The sequence below is a fragment of the Cygnus olor genome, chromosome 8 (assembly GCF_009769625.2).
Source record: "Cygnus olor isolate bCygOlo1 chromosome 8, bCygOlo1.pri.v2, whole genome shotgun sequence".
NCBI lineage: Eukaryota > Metazoa > Chordata > Aves > Anseriformes > Anatidae > Cygnus > Cygnus olor.
The window spans coordinates 7,967,899-7,986,051 of record NC_049176.1 but is presented as its reverse complement, the minus strand read 5'-3'; the positions used below and the strand labels follow the sequence as shown (position 1 = coordinate 7,986,051).

At 36.2% G+C, this 18,153-nt stretch overlaps 2 long non-coding RNA genes across 2 annotated transcripts in view; one reads left to right on the top strand and one right to left on the bottom strand.

The window, feature by feature from the left end:
* LOC121074127 overlaps positions 1 to 18,153 on the top strand; it is a 159,566-nt gene that overhangs the window by 60,232 nt on the left and 81,181 nt on the right. The window lies entirely within an intron of this gene.
* LOC121074128 lies at positions 2,308 to 3,406 on the bottom strand. The gene is made up of 3 exons (XR_005822146.1): positions 3,243 to 3,406; positions 2,929 to 2,980; positions 2,308 to 2,334 (listed from the first exon to the last, which is right to left on the bottom strand). It is a non-coding gene; the product is annotated as an uncharacterized LOC121074128 (long non-coding RNA).

The following is an 18,153-nucleotide window of genomic DNA, read 5'->3' as shown; positions in this document are numbered from 1 at the left end:
TCAACAGAAGCATTTCATAGCATATTGGGTTTTGTTCAAATTCAGGCGCTGCTACAACTTAGAAAAATTATTAGACTATTTCATCTGGTTCTAGGTTGCTACATATTTTACTGTTTGTTTTTGACAGAACAATATCATGCATAGTATATAATATGAAAAGTACTATAAATGATTTTTCAGGCAGAGATTTAGGCACTTGGAAAACGTGCAGAGAGCAACATAAATGAGGCAAACTTCCATTTTCAAGTTTATAACACTTTAATAAATTTTACAACATTCAAGTTATTTGTAGATTCTGCATTAAAATTCAAGCAAAGTTATATGTCGAGCTCCTTGAGAAGACAAATTCAGATATATCTAGAGGAACATTTAATACACAGTGTCTGTGGCTGCAGGGGTTTCTTAGTGGTCTGACTCCAATGCACTTATTGTCTCACTTGCACCTTCTCTGACTCTGTCAGGGAATGAGGTATTAATCAGTGTTAATACTGGATCATTACTCATTCTGTATATTATGTCATGCAAAGATGGTAACTGGAAATATGTAAGCACTAAGCATGGTAGTGTTCTGATCTTGCTGTTCTTTAGGTGTCTTGGTAGGATAGCCGTTTCTGTTCTACTAGTGGCGAAGTACAAGGAAAATCTCAGCATTTACCAAAGTTAGAAAGTGACAAGTATTTGATAAGAGAAGATTCAGGAATATGAGTTAATGGTAGATAAAGAAAACAAAATGGTCAAGCAATTTTTGCTTGGATGCTGAGGTAGCAGGATCTTCAAGGCTGTATGCTCTTACTGCTCTTACTCGGTGCAGTAGAAAAGACTGAACATTGTGATAGTCCGGTTTGCTGGCTACCTGAACGTTTCTTCCTTGTTAGTCAAAGCTAACACTGCCTGCAAACAGTTGCATCATATTTTACAAATATATGTGATGAAATTTAAAATTCATAAAGTCACAGTAAGGCACAATCTGTGCAATAACAGGCTCTAATTTAGATATTAAACTCAGAACATATGAAAATGTTCAATCAGTAAAGCAGCTAAATAAAATACTGAGGAAAAAATGAGCACTAGAAAAAACATTAGATGTTGCACAAGGAAAGCTGCACACTGTATGTAAGATTATCTAAATGTTACAAGACAGCATTTTCGAGTCTTTTAGGTGATGTCTGTACAGAAAGATGATGTATGAATACGCACCAGCATTCTTTGATTTGCTACCAATACAAATGTAGAAAATGCTTCTACTTTATCAGCTAACCTTACATTCTCCACTCTGAACTATGAAAAACATCAGAAGAAAGATAACTCAGAACAAATATCAGCATCCAAAGCTGAGTACCATCTTTTCTGTTAGAGTAACATCTAAAACGGAAAACCAAAGTAAAATGCCTGTAGTCAGCACATAAAGCATATTATTGCAACTGGGTTGCTACTGCAAGGAAAGAAGAAAAGTGATTTAGGTTTGTGGTCAGTGTGGTGTTTTTCCTTCTCTAAAATGTTAAAGAAAATATCGTTTAGTGATTCTAGGAGGCATTTCTGTCCCTTGCACAAAATCCTGTGATACTCCTCTGTGCATCAATGGATGCTGCTCCTTGTATGGTGGTGAAGTGGTTTCTAACATCACTTCCTTTGCCTTTACAATATGCTTTGTCCTTTCATACTTGTAAAATGAAAAGGAGAGAACTAAATAAATTAAAAAAAAAAATAAGAAAAGTGTAGCTCAAAGAGTTCAGGCTTGGCACATTGAACGAGACCAAGTGCTTCATGTATAATGAAAAGGATTGTTTGAAGTCTTATGTTGTGCCTGCCCTTTTCCTTCCTGCCAAGGATACTACACAACGTTTTGATTTTAGCTATAAACCCTCTTGCTAGGGCTTATAAAATGCCTGATATTGTAAACATTTCTTCAGAAATGAAGTTATATAATGAAAAATTACTCAAAACTGTATAAAAGTGGAAGGAATGTCATAAAGAAATAAGAATAAGGCAAGAGTTTTTTTTTTTTTGTTTTGTTTTGTTTTTTTTTTAATAGAGCCTCATCTTCAGCTGCTGGGATATATTAAGAAAATTATTAGTGAGCTAAATATCCTTACTGTTAAACCACTTGCAGCTACCTTTCATTAGGGCTTCAAAATCCTCAAGAAAAGCTCCAAACTAACAATAGTATATCAAATCTTGTCTCAGTGAAAAGCAGAACTTATCCAACCTGAATAGACTAGTCAAATGAAGGTTAGATGAGGCAGGGGATGTTTCCTTTTTCCATGTGTATGCATTGCACAGCTCACCTTCAGGGACCTGCTGTCTCTGCCATTCTTGATAATGCGCTGCTCTCTCCTGACAAAATGAAAGGAATTGTTGCTGATGATGTTGGATAATATTGATAGAGACAGACCCGTATCGGTATACAGTGCAATAGGACGGCAATTATTCTAATTCAATGCATGTGTTTTTAAAAGTTCATGCAGTAATGAGATTAGTTTTAGGCCATGGTTGTGACCTCACAGTTCTGGTTATTACTGCAGGAAGTTTGCTAATATTTCTGAGTGTTTTTCACTATCTGCTTTCTTTGTTTGCGGAAATAACCTTCCCCACACACCTCCCCTGTTCCCTATTCTAGCACAGAGGTCTCTAGCACAGATACAACAAACAGGTAAACCAGTGTATGCAACAGATGTAAAGTTTTGCTGCACACCGGTAGTGTGGCAGCGGTAATACAAGAGTTGCTTTGTTTCAGCTTATTAGTGAAGGATTACAATAAATCAGTGACTATAAAAAAAAAAAAAGTGTAGAATCAAGTATACAGAAAGAGTGAGTGTGCAGAAGAGCAAACTGCGAAGAATAAACCATCACTTTGAAAAAAAAAATAAAATTTGTGAGTATCTCGTAAAATAGTTAGGTTTAAGAAAATCTTTAGAGAACTGAGCTTACATATTCATGACTTCAGAAAACGATGTCTCCTGAGAAGTGAATGAGTGAGATCCTTAGAAGAACATAATAAGGGTTAGAAGTTCTGTGAAGATTTGGTTTTGCTAATCCTGTCTTATCTTTCAAGGCAAGGTCCTTTCTATACGTTAGTAATAATAGTTGGATGATATATATATATATATATATATATTTATAATTTCTTGCAGGTTTAAACAATTAAGAACAAGCAGAAAGAGACTGACAACTCTTAATAAACTGTAGAAGTACCAGTACCAAATGAGCACAGAGTGTTTAGAGTAAAGAAGTAAACAAATCACCCTGTTTTTCCTGTACTTGTCTCAAGCCTCATTTCAAGCTCTTCAGATGAGCCCTGTGAGCAGGGTGACCAGATGGCACTCACACAGGACCAAATTCCTCAAACTCAGCCAATATTAATGACTCCCACAAAATATATTTCAAAGGATCATAGAATGACCAGCTGGTTTGGGGTTGGAAGGGACCTTAGAGATCATCTTGTTCCAACCCCCAGCCATGGGCAGAGACACCTCTCATCAGACCAGGTTGCTCTGAGCCCCATCCCACTTCGTCTTGTGCACTTCCAGGGATGGGACACCAACAGCTCCTCTGGCAAACTTGTTTTGGTGCCTCACTGTGAAGAAATTTCCCTTTCCTCAACAAAGAGAGCACATTCCTTGCATCAGTAAAGATAGGTATAAGTGTTGCAGGTTTTTATCAATGTTTATAGTTGAACTTAAGACTTCCTAAGTAAGAAAGACCATCTGAAGTGCAGTAAGTCATGGTGTTGAAAAAATCTAAAAATTTTCATGTTTCTCAGACGTAGATATATTAGAGCTGATATTGAGGTTCTGGAAATGGAGAGTAAAATTGTCCTGACTTTTGCAGATGTGATCACTTGCAAAATTTGGCATTCAGAAGCTGTGGAGAAATTCATGTCCCAAAAAGTGTTTACCATCATTTACCTGACTTCTTTTTTTAAATGTAAATGAACTGTTTGGAAACTGGCTTAGTTTATAAGCCAGTTTACGAACCTTCTAGCTGAATAAGATTCAGTAAGTGTATTTAAAGGTTATTTTCAAATTGAAGAGGTTCTTGGACTAGTATTAATTACTTTATATCTCTTTTAAAAGTTCAAATAATCTTGAAGTCACAAGTTTTGAAAAAACGTATTCAGCATGTAGTTAGGCATAGGATGGATTATTTTATTCTCTTACATGTGGCTGCTAGTTAGTTCTAGTAATAATTGCTACCAACATATCAGAGTTTGACCATTGTTTACAGTGGTTGGTTTTTTGAAACATTAATTTGTGGTTTTTACCATATGTGCAAATTATGAAACCTCAGAAAAACTGTATGGTTTGATCTTGGTGCAAATGTAGCATGCAGATGTTTTTTATCCCTGTTAAATGAACCTGAACAAAGGATGTGGGTCACAAATTAGAGACTTTGTGTAAAGGCTACTAAGATGCTAGTATCTTAATAATGCTTTATGTGTTTTACATATGGTCATTATGCATTCAAGTGTATGCATACCCATATGCTTGCAAACACACATGGACTTTTCAGAGGAGAACTTTCTTATTGCTGATGAACAAAGGTGTGGGCATCTTTCCCTAGGTTGATATTGAAGGTGATCCTAGTCCTATAAATAAATGAAACCCTGGGGTTTCATAGCTGAAAGCTGATGATTCAGAGCCTGGCTGGCTGATGCCCTACAATCCACTTCATTTAGCAATGGTCATCAGGCCAGAAAGTCCCCTGACTGTGTGACTGGAGTGGCTAGCCTCAGGTCTGAGGATGGTGCAGAGCTTATGTGCTGCAGACTTGAAGAAAAAGCTACTGAGATTCCTGCATTGCATAGAATTTTTAATTTCATGTTCTTATTTTTTACTCTTCCCAGTTAGGTGACTCACTGACTCTTAGCTAGTGAAAGCAGATTTGCACTGTCAGTATTGTGCTGCATCTGATCTTATGTCTTTGTTACTCTTGTAAATTAAAAAAAAATATCTCATAATTACTTCTCATTATTCATTTTATATTTATGCATTAAACTTACATAACGTTTTAATGTGCATAGTATAAATTTGTTGGTCTTTTTTGATCATGAATGGCTCAGGTTGTATAAATAGTGGTTGTCCCAAATATTTGCAATACTTTTTATGAGTAACTGGCAGAGATGTGGAAGGAGCTGTAATCTCATGTGAACTTCTGGTAGGTGAGTTGTGGCTATTCCTGGGTAATATAAGAAAATTGTTACTTTGAGGTAACTGTTGATTTCAGTCAGCACCCTTTCATTATAATAGCTATAAAAAAAACTAGTGTTTAGTGTTTTCTAAACTATTTAGAAAAAGTCCAATTGACCTTTGAAGGGGGTTGGAGGAACAAACAAAAAAACGAAAAACCAAACCAAAACAAAAATGGAACCATAGTGCTGTATGTTGGCTCACTTCAATTTTCCTAAAGTCTCTCCTGGAGACGGTGTTCCTAGGTCTCAGGAAGATCTGTCAAGACTGAGAGAATAGATAGGGAATGGAGGAAGCAGGGAGGAACAGGTAAAGCAAGAATGTAGCTTAGGACAAAGAGGAGTGAAAGTAGTAAAAAATATTTTTCTTAAATGGTGTTGATTGGAAAGTTGGTCAGCATAACACTGTAATTCGAAATGGTGGCATGTGTGTTTTATGTTGCTGTTAATATTTACATTTGAGAAGAATAAAACTGCAAGGAGTTTTTCTTTCTTGACAAGATTTCACATAATTATTGTTGGGTTCAAGGTCCAAAGATCCAATATTTACCAGCATGTTTATAATTTTCAAATACATAGATCATTGCTAGACCTTTTTGGTCTATTTACCATCATCAATATAGTGAGCTTATTAGCATTTGCTCTCGGTCTCTTAAGCCTTTTGATGGTGGCATTCTTTGGAGTGTAGTCTCTCAGTGAAGCAATATTGTTGTCTACTTCAGATTATACTTCGGTCTTTCCTGGGTATCAAAGTACAATAAATCTCTTACTGAAGAATTTCTATAATAATGTGTAACAGCCTTGGCGCTGGGGAGACGGATGCAGGCAGGGCAGAAAGATGCAACTGAAAGCTTGCAGAAAATCCTAAAAGTTGTTTTATCTGTTCTCAAACTCAAATACAGACAGACTCAGCTGTCCCAGTGAGGTATTTACAATGACTTTGATATCTGCCAATTTTTGTTTCTGTTTGGGGGATATTTAATAGACTGTTATAGAGAACATAAACTGTCAATGGAAAGTATAAAGGGACCCATGTTTCCTCAACTAAATAAAGAAGGGCATGGCTCTGCAGAATGTTCCACATTAAAATAATCATTTCTAAATGAGCCTCGAACTTTGAGAAATCAGGGCAGAGACAAGAAGGGGCAGCATGGCAGCAGCTTTTCTCTATGCTGGTAATTAATCTTGCCGCAGGCATTCTGTGTCAGCCAGAGTTTTCCCAGCATGTTCTGAAAGAAATTGAGGTCTACGCTGGAATTCCTAAAGTGACAAACAGTCCCTAAAATGACAGGCATGGATGTGTATGATAGTCTTCACCAGATAAATAGAAAATAATAATTCCCTTTTTCTTCAAAAGCTTGAAGAAAAGAATCTGAATGGTGTTGCTGTGGTCAATGACATCTGTTTTCACTTTTTTGGGGAAGGGATATATAAAATATTTTAAAAGCATTTTAGTGTTATGAGATTAAAAAACATGGATAAAGTTAACGAGAAACATTTTTTCTAGAAATAACTGAACAATGGAGCTGTCTGCTCTTGAGGGCATTTGTGTGAGCAACAATAGGAACAGTTCTGGGTTAAAGCAGCTCTTGGCTTTAAGTCATTCTGGGTCAGCTGACACTCAAGTCCCCTGATTCGGAGTCGATTCCCTCATTCCCCCATCCAAAGCGTCAAACTGATCTGATGATAACTTTGGGTTCCATCCAGATGCGTACAAAATAAATGAGCAAAACTTGCTGGAAGTAGATAAGCTTGGATATTTGACAAGTGTGATCATTCAAAATGTTACATGTGGTTTCAGCTGTGGCTAATTGAGTGAAATAGCTGCCAGTTCTGTTCCAGAGACATCACAAGTAGAAGTTATTTTAAGAGCTCCTTACATCACAGCTGCAGGTTCCTCTTCACGTGACCCCATGTAGCCTGCCCGCTGCCCCCAGGCTGGGTGTTGGCACTTGCTGAGCACCCTGCAGGATGGGGCCATGGGTAGGAAGATGCTGTGTCCTGCCACTGAGCGCTGATGGAGGGGTGCTGCAGCCATTTCTGCTGCTTCTGTGCTGTCATTGGTGCCTCCCTGCTGTGGGGAGGTGGCAGTCACTGTGGGCAGAAGAGGTGGTTATGGCTGTCCCTGTCTGCCTGATTGAGACAGCTTCTTTTGGCAGTCAGCACCTAGTTTTTCTGGTTCCTTCCATCTTGCATTTCTTAAGTTCTCTCCCGTCACATATTCGGATGCTCTGATTCTATTCTCTTCACAAGCCTCTTGTGAGAGGAGGAGCAGGAGCAAGCCTGGCTCACTGTGGGTTCCTTTCACACCATGTTGGAGGCATGCTCTCTTCTGCATAAGTTTTTGGCTTTCACTTACACAGCTCTGAAGCCAAGTTGCCTCTCTGGGTTCTTTTCCTATCTCTTTCAGAAGAGAACCTGGGTAGTTTTTCACAAAATAGGAAGTAGCAAATGAGTAACATGTTCAGTGGCAATGTGGAAAAGAACAGGATGTATTTGTAGTGTGGTGTTACAGACAAAGCTGAGCTACCAAGTAGTCTAGTTTTGTAAAATACTGTGTGGACAGGGAAGTTTTTTGCTGAAAATAAAGATGGCTCTGGAGCTGCGTCCTTGTCATTCTTCCATCAATTGCGAGTATTTAGTGTAACTAGTGGATAGCATACGTCCCTTGTGGATCTGTGTGCTGCCAACAATCAGTACCATTTCCAGGGTGAATTTTTATTTCGTGTAAAGTAATAATAAAAAAGACAATCTGGATAGCTGATATTAAGCCCTGACCCTGAATAATACGTATTTCTTCATAGCACAATTAGCACTTTCTTCATGTACCGCTGCTTTGAATTGTGTCCTTCTGGTGTATTTACATAGGAAAACTGCACTTCGGGACTCTCCAGCCTTGACTAGAATGTAAATCTTCCTTTGGAGGAAAGAGTATTGAGTGATCCAGCGGAAATTATGCAGAGGTGGTTGCAGTACTGACAGCTATTGTTCTGTGTCTGAGTAACTCACGCAGCAAAACTTAAATGCATACGTTGAATAAATATGCAAATAGATTAAAGGGAGTTTAAAATACTGAACAGTAAATGCCCAATTATTTTTGCTGTGCAAAAGAATTGTTTCTCTTGGTGCTAATATATTCAGGTTGATAATGCGTGCAGCTAAAGCTTGTTTGCAAATTTATTCTAATCAATGTTATTAAACTGAAGAGTGTTGCTTTACTCTTTAATGTTTCTTATGAATCATAGTAGTTTCTATAGAGAGAAATCAAGTAATTATCTTGACTGTAACCCTGGTGACCGTTTCCTCTGAGGGGACTGCACTGCAGGTTCCAGTGATCCATGTAGTGGCGATGGTCTATATTCTGACTCTAAAGGATCCCATTTACATGAGTTTGAGCTGAGTCCAAGTTAATAATGGATGAAGAAGCGAGGCGATATTTTTAGTTCAAATTTAATGCTGGGCTAATATAGTCAGGTAGCTTCTGGTTAACTTGGGGTCTGCAAAGAGTGCATATGCCGGTTTTTCAGCGTTTGCTTTTTTTTTTGCTTGTGATCTTCAAACCTAAAAAAACCACCCTAAATTTCTAAAAAGGCTCAGGAGTATGTCTGATCACAAAGTCTTGACTCTGTAAGACTCCTCATCTTATTAAGGAGACTAAGTGTATAAGATTTGCCTTAAATCTTGACATTTAAAATCAGTAAAAGAAATCCAGAGATTAAGGCAGGGAAAATGGCTACAGATGACTTGTGGGTACCTACAGATACTAAAAAGAGCCCCGCCAAATGATTTGGTAAAGTACAAAACACAAAACCTTGTAATACTTCAAAATGTTACCTGTAGTAAAGAATTTTCTTGGACGTTCAGGAAACTGCTTGAATTTAATAGTAGAAATAATTATGAAAAGTCATAATTAAAATACTGAACAGTTGGATTTGCATTTTTCTCTTGTGATATATCTCATTTTTTAAAATATAAACCACTAAATTCTAGCTTTAAAATTGGATTTTCAAAATTAATCATTAGTACTTGAAAAAAGGCAGATATTCACTTGATCTTTTCTTCAGCTTCACACTCATTATTAATTTTATGAGCAATAAAAAAGCTCTTTGATTAATGCTTTTTATAATTTCCCCATATAGGACATCTGAATATAAATTTCAGTATTTAGGAATACAATGACAAACTTTTAATTCTTGTGCTTCAGTAGTTCTCCAAGGTGCGGAGAAAGCTCAGCTCCTGTAAACCAAACTTCAACCTTTGCAATTGGGCCCCTTCATATTTGCAAACATCCCTGAATAATCTGGAACCACTTCAGAGGAAATGGAAGTGAATGCTATAGGCATTTGTGTGGTGTAGCAGTGACTAAGCCAAATTCATGACAGGAACAAATCTGAAGATTTCAGTGCAGTTTATATCCTTGATTTTAATCAACTTTTAGAAAACTGGCCCAAACTCAAATAGATATAACTTGCTAATACAAGATTGGCATAAAGCAAAACCAAAAATCTTGTAGAACTTCTTATGAATCTTGTGTTGGTCAGATATATTGCTTTGCTGGGTGTTTTGTAAACTTGCCTAATGACCAGAAAATATAGTGTATATGTTTGTGTACATACATATATGCATACATACGTAGATGTATTTAAAATATTTATAAACACAGGGAAGAGGGACAAAGGCTTGGATTCCTTCTTTCCATACTCATCTATTTACTCACTGTCCCTCCTTTCAGGAAAAAATATAAACAGGTATGCTGAATAAAATTGTCAGAGGATGAGAATTAATTTTGCCACAAGCTGTGAATGTGATAGAATTCAGTGTAACAGTAGATCAACAGTAAGTTGGCCACAATGAGACATTTTCCATAGGCTTGCTTACAGACATGTTTGCTTGTGTTGTATATTGAATAGACGTTGCCTTTCAGAAAGTTTAATACAGATTCTGAAATGTCAGCCATTGCAGTCACCCAGAGTTTTGTAACTGGTGTTGAAAGCTGTGGTGGCCTCCTGAGTTCATATTGCCTCATCATTTGCATTTAATACAATTTTCTAGTCCATAAAATGAAGTAAAATGTTTTTCTGAATGTCTATACTTAATATAAAAAGAAAGCAAAAGTGTTTTTGACTAGTAGATAGCTGGGAGCACTCATGAAATCAGCACAATGCATTTCTTTGTATCCTCTCGGCTGTGGCGGTTGCAGTTAATTGCTAACACTTTTCCCAGAGGTGCATTGGCAAAAACACTCATTATGCTGGTGCATCAGCTTTGGAGTACACTGAAATTGTTATCTTACATGCTGGTATTAAAAAAGAGAAGGAAAAAAAAATAAAGTCAGTGCTAACTAAATATTTCAAATATGGAAACATAAAATCTTGTAGGAAAGTTAATATTCACCTTTATGATTTCTAACGGAATATCATTATAGAAAACGTAAAAAAAAAAATAAAATAAATAAATAAAAATTGATCATGACTTAATGGGAAGTATGAAAACTGATTCAGGAAGAATTCTGGACAGTGAAGGTGAAGAAATATTGAACAGGTTTACAGTAAATAAGAAATGTTACATTAGAGTTGAGATGAAGCAACTTCTTTAAATTTAAGCAATTAATGATCAATACCCTAGATAATGACTCAAAAATATTTTAAGACAACAAGTTAATTGGTTTCTGCTACCACAATCTAGTCAGGGCTCCACTCCTATCAAAGATGGAGTTTGTGTAAAATATTCCTCCTTTTTGCTTCCTGAAGCTTGTTTTGTTTCTGGCTATTCTGTTCCTGTCCAAATTCACAGCCCTGAAGTCTATTCCACAAGGAAGTGAATGATGGCCATGTCGCAAACATCTTGCAGTGAAACTCCTGATGGAGATTCCTATTGATGTCTGCTAGCTTCAGCTCTTTTCTTTCTCTCCCTCTGCAGCCACACACTACAGAGACTTGTAAAGTAGGAAACATCCTCTATGGCTTTTAAATAATAATTTTTGAAAACACCAAGGAACTTCTAGCCAGAAAAGAAAAGGGACACCAATTTCTTTTGACCAGTGTGAATAAGACTTCAGCATGTTTCATGAAATTGGTCTACAAAATTCCATTCCCAATAATGTATAAATGGAAACAAAATCATACAGAATTGAGGGATTTTTTTTTCCCTAGATAGAAAGCACCTGTGTTTTGCCCAAATGCGTTATTATCACCTTTAATGAATGCGTTTGAAGGACTCTTGGAAATTATACTGATAGGATCTAGCAAAGAGCTCATGTTAATCAATATCATACCATTTAAACAATTCACAAGTTTGGTCTTTCCTCTGTGTTTCCAGAAAAGTAGTTTGAAGTAATCTGCATTGATGCTAGCTAATAAAGACGTATTTAAATATATATATATATATATATATATATATATATATGCTTGTGCTGTTGATACTTAAAAGGTTTTTACAGAGAAGTTGTAAAGTTCAAACTTGTAACTGTATTCACTCGCTAGTATATTGATTTGGTTTTGAAATGCTGTGTTATGAAATACAGTATGTTAATTAAAATGAACCAAGATGGTTTCTTATTTTTGTGTAGTGCCTAAGAATTTTTCAAAAGAGTAAACCCATTTGAAAACTGAATACCAGCACTTTCTTTTTGTTGTTGTAATGACAGCATTTTAATGATGTTGAATATTTAATTATTTAATGTTATCATTTAATATTCATATGTGTATTCCAGGAGCATCTGATCTAAAAAGTTCAGTGCAATATTAATAGTAAAGAATTACCTCAACTGAAAAAGTGCAAAACGATGAAATTGTTTAATGCTTGAAACTTACATTGAATATGGAGGAAAAGTCTACTCAGTGTATGACAGAGGCAAAGAAGGCTTTTGGCAAACATAACTGCTTGGAATTAGGCAGTGTCCAGATCGGTTACTCAAACTGTCACTGCAGGCTGTAATGAAGCTCTCTGGTCATATGTTCAGGTAACCATGCACGTACTTTGTGTATTGTTAGAGGTTTCCTATTTAGTATAAAGTTTTATATATGGACACAATACTCTAATTACTATGTCATTATACCAAAGCTGTATTTTGTGATTTGTGATTACTATTAATTCATGTATTTGAGAATTTTATTTCTAGGTTGTGAGGGATAAACATAAATATGAAATTTCCATAGCTGGGGCAGGTCTTTATTGCTTAGTAGTAGCTGAATGATGCTAACCAAATAGAACTCTGGAATTGCATTTAAAATACTGAAAGTGTATCATCAGCTTTGATACATGTGCAAGCATACTGAGTGATTTTGTGTATCTCACATCAGGTTGATCTCCTGGTTATATGAAGAGGTGATTGTTATGCATTGAAAAACAAAAGTAATGTGCTTCCATCTCATTGCACTATGCCTGCAGCACCTGTGCTTTGCAGCAGCAAAGGTACTCGTGTCCTGTCCAAGACCAGAAACTCTTCCACTGCAGTATCACTAAAGGGGGTGCTCTTGCCTCTCCTGTGCCACTGCCCACTGCGTTATATGAAGGCAGGAAAGTGGCACTGTCATTTCAAGCCCTGATGGTGACCTCTGAATCCCAGCTCCCAGAGGCTCAGGGTTTGCAGGCGTAACTCTGCACTGCGTTGTTCTCTGCACCTTGTCAGCTTCCTGCTGAATCGGGGTTCCCTGCTGTCAGGCTTGCCCGCTCTGGCAGTGAGGCTACATCGACGTCTGCCAGGCCTGCCTCTTCTGCTGCACCCTCTATGTTAGCAAGAGGCTAAAAAGGTGCTAAAAGAAATCAGGAATGCTGATTGTGACAGAATGCAGTTACACACTGGTGTAGTAGTCATGGGTATGAAAGTGTGTTGCCTACATGTACTAAAAATACTGAGCACCTCCGTTTTTTTCCACTTCTGATTTGATCTTGAAAACGCTTTCTGTTATTCAGGGTACTCAGAAATAGACTTGCTGTGTAACAGACGCTGGGATGCCTACATGCTGACATGCAAATTCCTGTGGGTTGCATGTGTCTGGGACAGAGTTCATTGCCTCTGTTCAGTGATTCACTACAGAATCCCTCTGATTTGCCTGCTGGAAAAGTGGAAGAGCTAGTGAAGTATTCAGCATGCTCTGAATTATTCAGTGTGACAGATCAACTGAAAGAGGTGGTGGACTACAATCTTTTAAGATTATCTTCTACTACTCCAGGTTTATGAATATTGTGTAGATTAAAACGTTACACAAGTCAGGTGAATGTTAGTGTCGTAGGCATTTTAAATACAAACAAAAAGTTAATATTTCAACATATGCTTCTTTTTTTTTTCATATTTGCAGATGACGGTGTTTTGACACCATTTCTAATAATAAGTAGCAGCAAAAGGTTTGTTTCTCTCAGTTAGCTTAATCCCTTCGAAAATAACTGAAAGCGCCATTATTCACCATGAAAAAAATTTCTGTGCAAAATGGGATTTTGCTAGTTTCTAACAACTTGAACGTTGCTTATCCTATAATTAATACAATCCATCATCCAAACTATTCTTAATGTGTACGATTTTGGTGGGCTACTGCACAGATTTTAATCTTCATCCAGTTGTTCCTAGCAAGCCTCTTGGACCAGTGTCTTTGTCTTCATCAGTTAGATGATAAAACCACAAGAGACCTTAATCCGAGCTTTGTTTCTCATCTAGGTACTCTGAGATAAAATAATCTCTTAACCTTCTTTCTGAGAATGTAACATGGTATAAACTCCAAAGGTTCTCATGATTAAAATACATATATATATATATCTTTAGTAATAAAAGGCATTCCAGTCCTTTAACTACCTTTATTTTTTTTTTTTCTGAACTCTTCAAATTCTGAAATTGTGGACGTGAGAAATAGATGATCATATTCCAGCAATGGTCAGTCTAGCGCCTGTATTTCCATTGATAATGTCAAAAGTTCATATGTCTAAAAATTACATTAGTCTTTCTGGCAAAATTAATATTGATTTTTTTTTATAGATGAGAGAATGAATGTAATAGTTCTTAAAGGGCTGGGGAGGAGGCACACGTTTCTACAATGCATTAAATATTGTGCAGACCTTTTTAATTTTGATATCTGAAAGGAATTTCAAAATACACAGATTTTCATTTGAAGGCTTTTGCTTCTTGCTTCCTGCCTATGAGTTCTGTGAGATTACTTACAATGGCCTTAAAGTAATTCCAAAGGAGCCTTCAGTACAAGAGAAACAAATCATACAAGTACCATGTTAGAGACCAAATGCAAGAGAGATGTTTTCTCTAAGCGTCCCTTGGGATCTAACCTTGTATGGCTTTTCTAACAAAAATGGTTAGAGTAACTATCTATAAACAGGTGCTGCAACCTGGCAAACAGCAGAAAGAAAGTAAAAATACTTCTGCCAAAGAGTTTACAGTTCAGCTTGCAGGCTAAATATATAGGGAGAAAGAAGTAAATAAAGCTTTGGTTTAGGAACAAATATTTTAGGTATATGAATATTTCAAAGGATGAAGGGATAGCAAAAATTCTCTATTCACCCACAGGTCACTATGCAGTGGTTTTATTTTGTATTTCAGTACTGAAAATTAAATATATTTCAGGGTGGTTTTTTGGGGGTGGTTTGTTTTTCCTGTAGAAGTAGATAATGCTGCCATAACATCTTTTATGTCAGAAACATGAAATGCATGAAGGAAAAATGAAAATGTGAAATATACAGAGAAAACAGTGCATAGAAATTACAGCTAAGTAAATGGTTAGGGGAAAAAAATGTTGCATAAAAGTGATCCTGGATTCGCTGAATCATTTCACTGAATTGATTACAAACATGCTGCTCAGACTAAGCAACGTAACTACTCTAATATCATGATGCAGTCATTGAAGAGTCCAGTGCCTAGGACCTGGTCAGAACAAATTTGACAGCAGGAAAGTCGTTGCTATGTCAGGGTTCTTAGAGTGTGTGCTGCCCAGGCCTCTGCTCTGTTCCTTATCACTATCCAAATCCAGAGTTGAATGGTGAAAGTGGTGAGGAAATTAAACGTAAAGAAAAATAGAATAATCTGCATAGCATCTGGCTTTAGGCTACCAAAAATAACCATAATTTTGAGTTAAGTAAAAAATGCCATAAATGTTTTCTGCTTTGCTGGTTGCTTTTTCAATTCCCGTCTGTGTATTCTGAATTTTGGATTTGGCTACACAACCAAAAATTGTGATTTTTTTTTTCTTCCCTGCTGGGAGGTGGAAAGTTTGGATTTAATTTAGCTTCCACAATACTTTGGCTTATCCCAATTGCTGTTCAACATTCGTGATGTTTCTCTGTTCATATTACTAAACCTTTTTGGTTCAAGGTTTTCAGAAAGATGATTCATATCCCTAACATTCTTGTTCTAAACTTTCCACTTCTTTAAATATATGGTCTTTAGCAGTAGGTTACAGTTGTGTCTGAATAATTTTGCTATCAAAACAAGAATAAGAAAGTATTTTAAGAATATTGAGCTGCATGCAGATATTTGAGAAATAGAGGGATATGATCTGAAGCAACTTTTGCCTGGTATTGTTCTATTTTGGTCCTTGTGCGTATGCGGTTGTCATTTGCTTCCTTGAGTACTGGAACCTTGTGTCACAGATGTGTCAGTCCCCATCGCATCCAGCAGCTCTAGTGGAGCAATGCTGCAACAGTGGCTGTAGATGAAATAGTTTTAGTAGGCTGCTTTGAAACCTAATTTGATTTTGTGTGAAATTGGGATCCCTAGTATTTTTATTAGTGGAACCAGGTTTTTGAAGTGATGTTGGTCCTTTTCTTTTTTTTTTTTTCTTGTAATTGTTTTTTATGCTGTGTAAAGTGACACAAGATGTTTCCCTGTTATAAGCAGGATTCAGTTCTTTATTTTGCCCTGTTTCTGTGTTCTACATAATAAGATAGTAAGAATGTGTAATAAGATGACCATATAAAGCCTTGGGTCCTTCATGCACTTTTTTTTGGGCTAGCTTTCTTCCAGAATGTGAATCGAGTGGCACTGTCCCCCACCCGTGCCCAAAAAAAAAAAAAAAAAAGGCTTAGTAGTTTTTGTTTTTTAATTGGATGTCCTTGAGATGTATTACAGTCAAAATACTATTGTTTTATCCACAAATAAATGCTTATGCTATTGAACCTAGTAACTAGATTTCTACTGATGCTTGAAATGTTTTGACTAGGAAATGGGAGGAGAAGGAGAAAGTGTATTAGCAGAACGTAGAATGACTGAGACACAATTTATTGATCTATTCAGCAGGGTATTTCACAAAGAAAGAAGTACAATTGTACAAAGAGTTGGTAAGAATGTCATGGGATACTGTGCCTGTCTCTGGTTGCTGAAGATCAAGCGATATGAATTCAAAGAAGATTGAGTGTAAAGTGCTGTTCCTTTGCGGTTAAGAGGGGAAAATACAGCAGAGAGGTTGGGAGGAATGGGAAATGACAAAGGGAAGGAGGCTTAGGGTGATGTTACATCAACCAAATGTGAATTATGTGTTTTGTCTGTGCTTAATGAAAATTAAAACTAGGAATCTCTAGGAAAAAAACACATTGTTACATGAGAGCCATGAAGCATCCATATGACTTAAGTATTATAACTGTGGAAAAGAATTATGTAGATGTAAAAACTTTGGCCAGAATTCATTATTACTATTCACATGAAATTTTCTGCTAATGAATCTCTGAAGTGACTTTAGTTTTTCCAGACATTTTTATATTATTATATATTTTCATGTTTTGAATAAGTAGCCTGTAACCTATTCATTTAATCATACACCATCCAATTTGCTCACTTGTTATTCATTATTTTACAATATATGATTGGTTTACAGTATATGATTTACTATGCTGTAGCTTTTGCTTGCTTGAAAACTTAGAGATAGTGGCTTGAATAACATTTGAATATAGTCAATATTCAGAATTCATACATATCTAGTGTGAGATCAAAACCACCACACATAGGTACACTGAAAAAATGAGTGAAGTAATTAGAAAGTTGTTATTAATGCAGTAAGAGATTTAAATGCAAAGCATAACAGGATGTCAACAGAATAGAATTGTAAACAAGGTCAGGCTATGAAACAGTGCAAAAATCATTAATTCGCAGAGGAAAAAAAAAAATGGCTACTCATACCTATTATTTCAAGGTAATTATTTCTGTCCAAAATAGAATCAGATTAATAGAGTTGTGTTTCTTAACAGGACATTCTGAATCAGAGTATGCTAAATGTGCCTATACAGAATTACTTCGTTATATTGAAATATAAGGTCGTCCAGATACCTATGCAGGTACATAAAGATACCAGTCCTCCTTCTTACTGTTAAATGTCAAGACATCTTCTCTCATAGTTTCCCATTATACTTATTTTGTTCTTTGTTATTGTCCTTAATAGGTTCTCTTCCATTCTCAGTGGGTTCTTTTTTAGCATTTCAGAAACCATTCACATCTGCCAGAGAGAGCCTAAACAGCAGAGCTGATTTCCCCAAGGAATTTGGGAAGGACAAGAATAGTTTGTGTGGATAGGGTGTTCTCTGATTTTGTAATGATCTTCATATATAACACGTGTGTTAGTTTTAAAGTAGTGCCTAGACAGCCCCAGGTCTGTATGTGGCAATAGGTACATACAGACTCCTACAGACTAGAAGGAGTAGGAACGATAAAGAAAAGTAAAATAACTACTCTAGAGTCAGACACTAAGACAAGAAGAACAGAATTTGGATAATGCTCTCCCTTGCACAGAGCTGTTTTAAAAGCATCCAAATGTATCATTACCCTGTAAAGGGTAATGACAATGTATATATATTTATATAAATACATAATTTATATATATATATATTTATATATATATGTGTGTATTGCTTTTTAAAGATTTGTAATAGGATGTGATTTTTTTTTCTATTAATATATTTAAATTTATTTTCATTTGGCCTTATTCTTTTATTGGACTTCCTAATGAATAGTTCCAAACAAGTTGGCTTCTTCTGATAAAGGA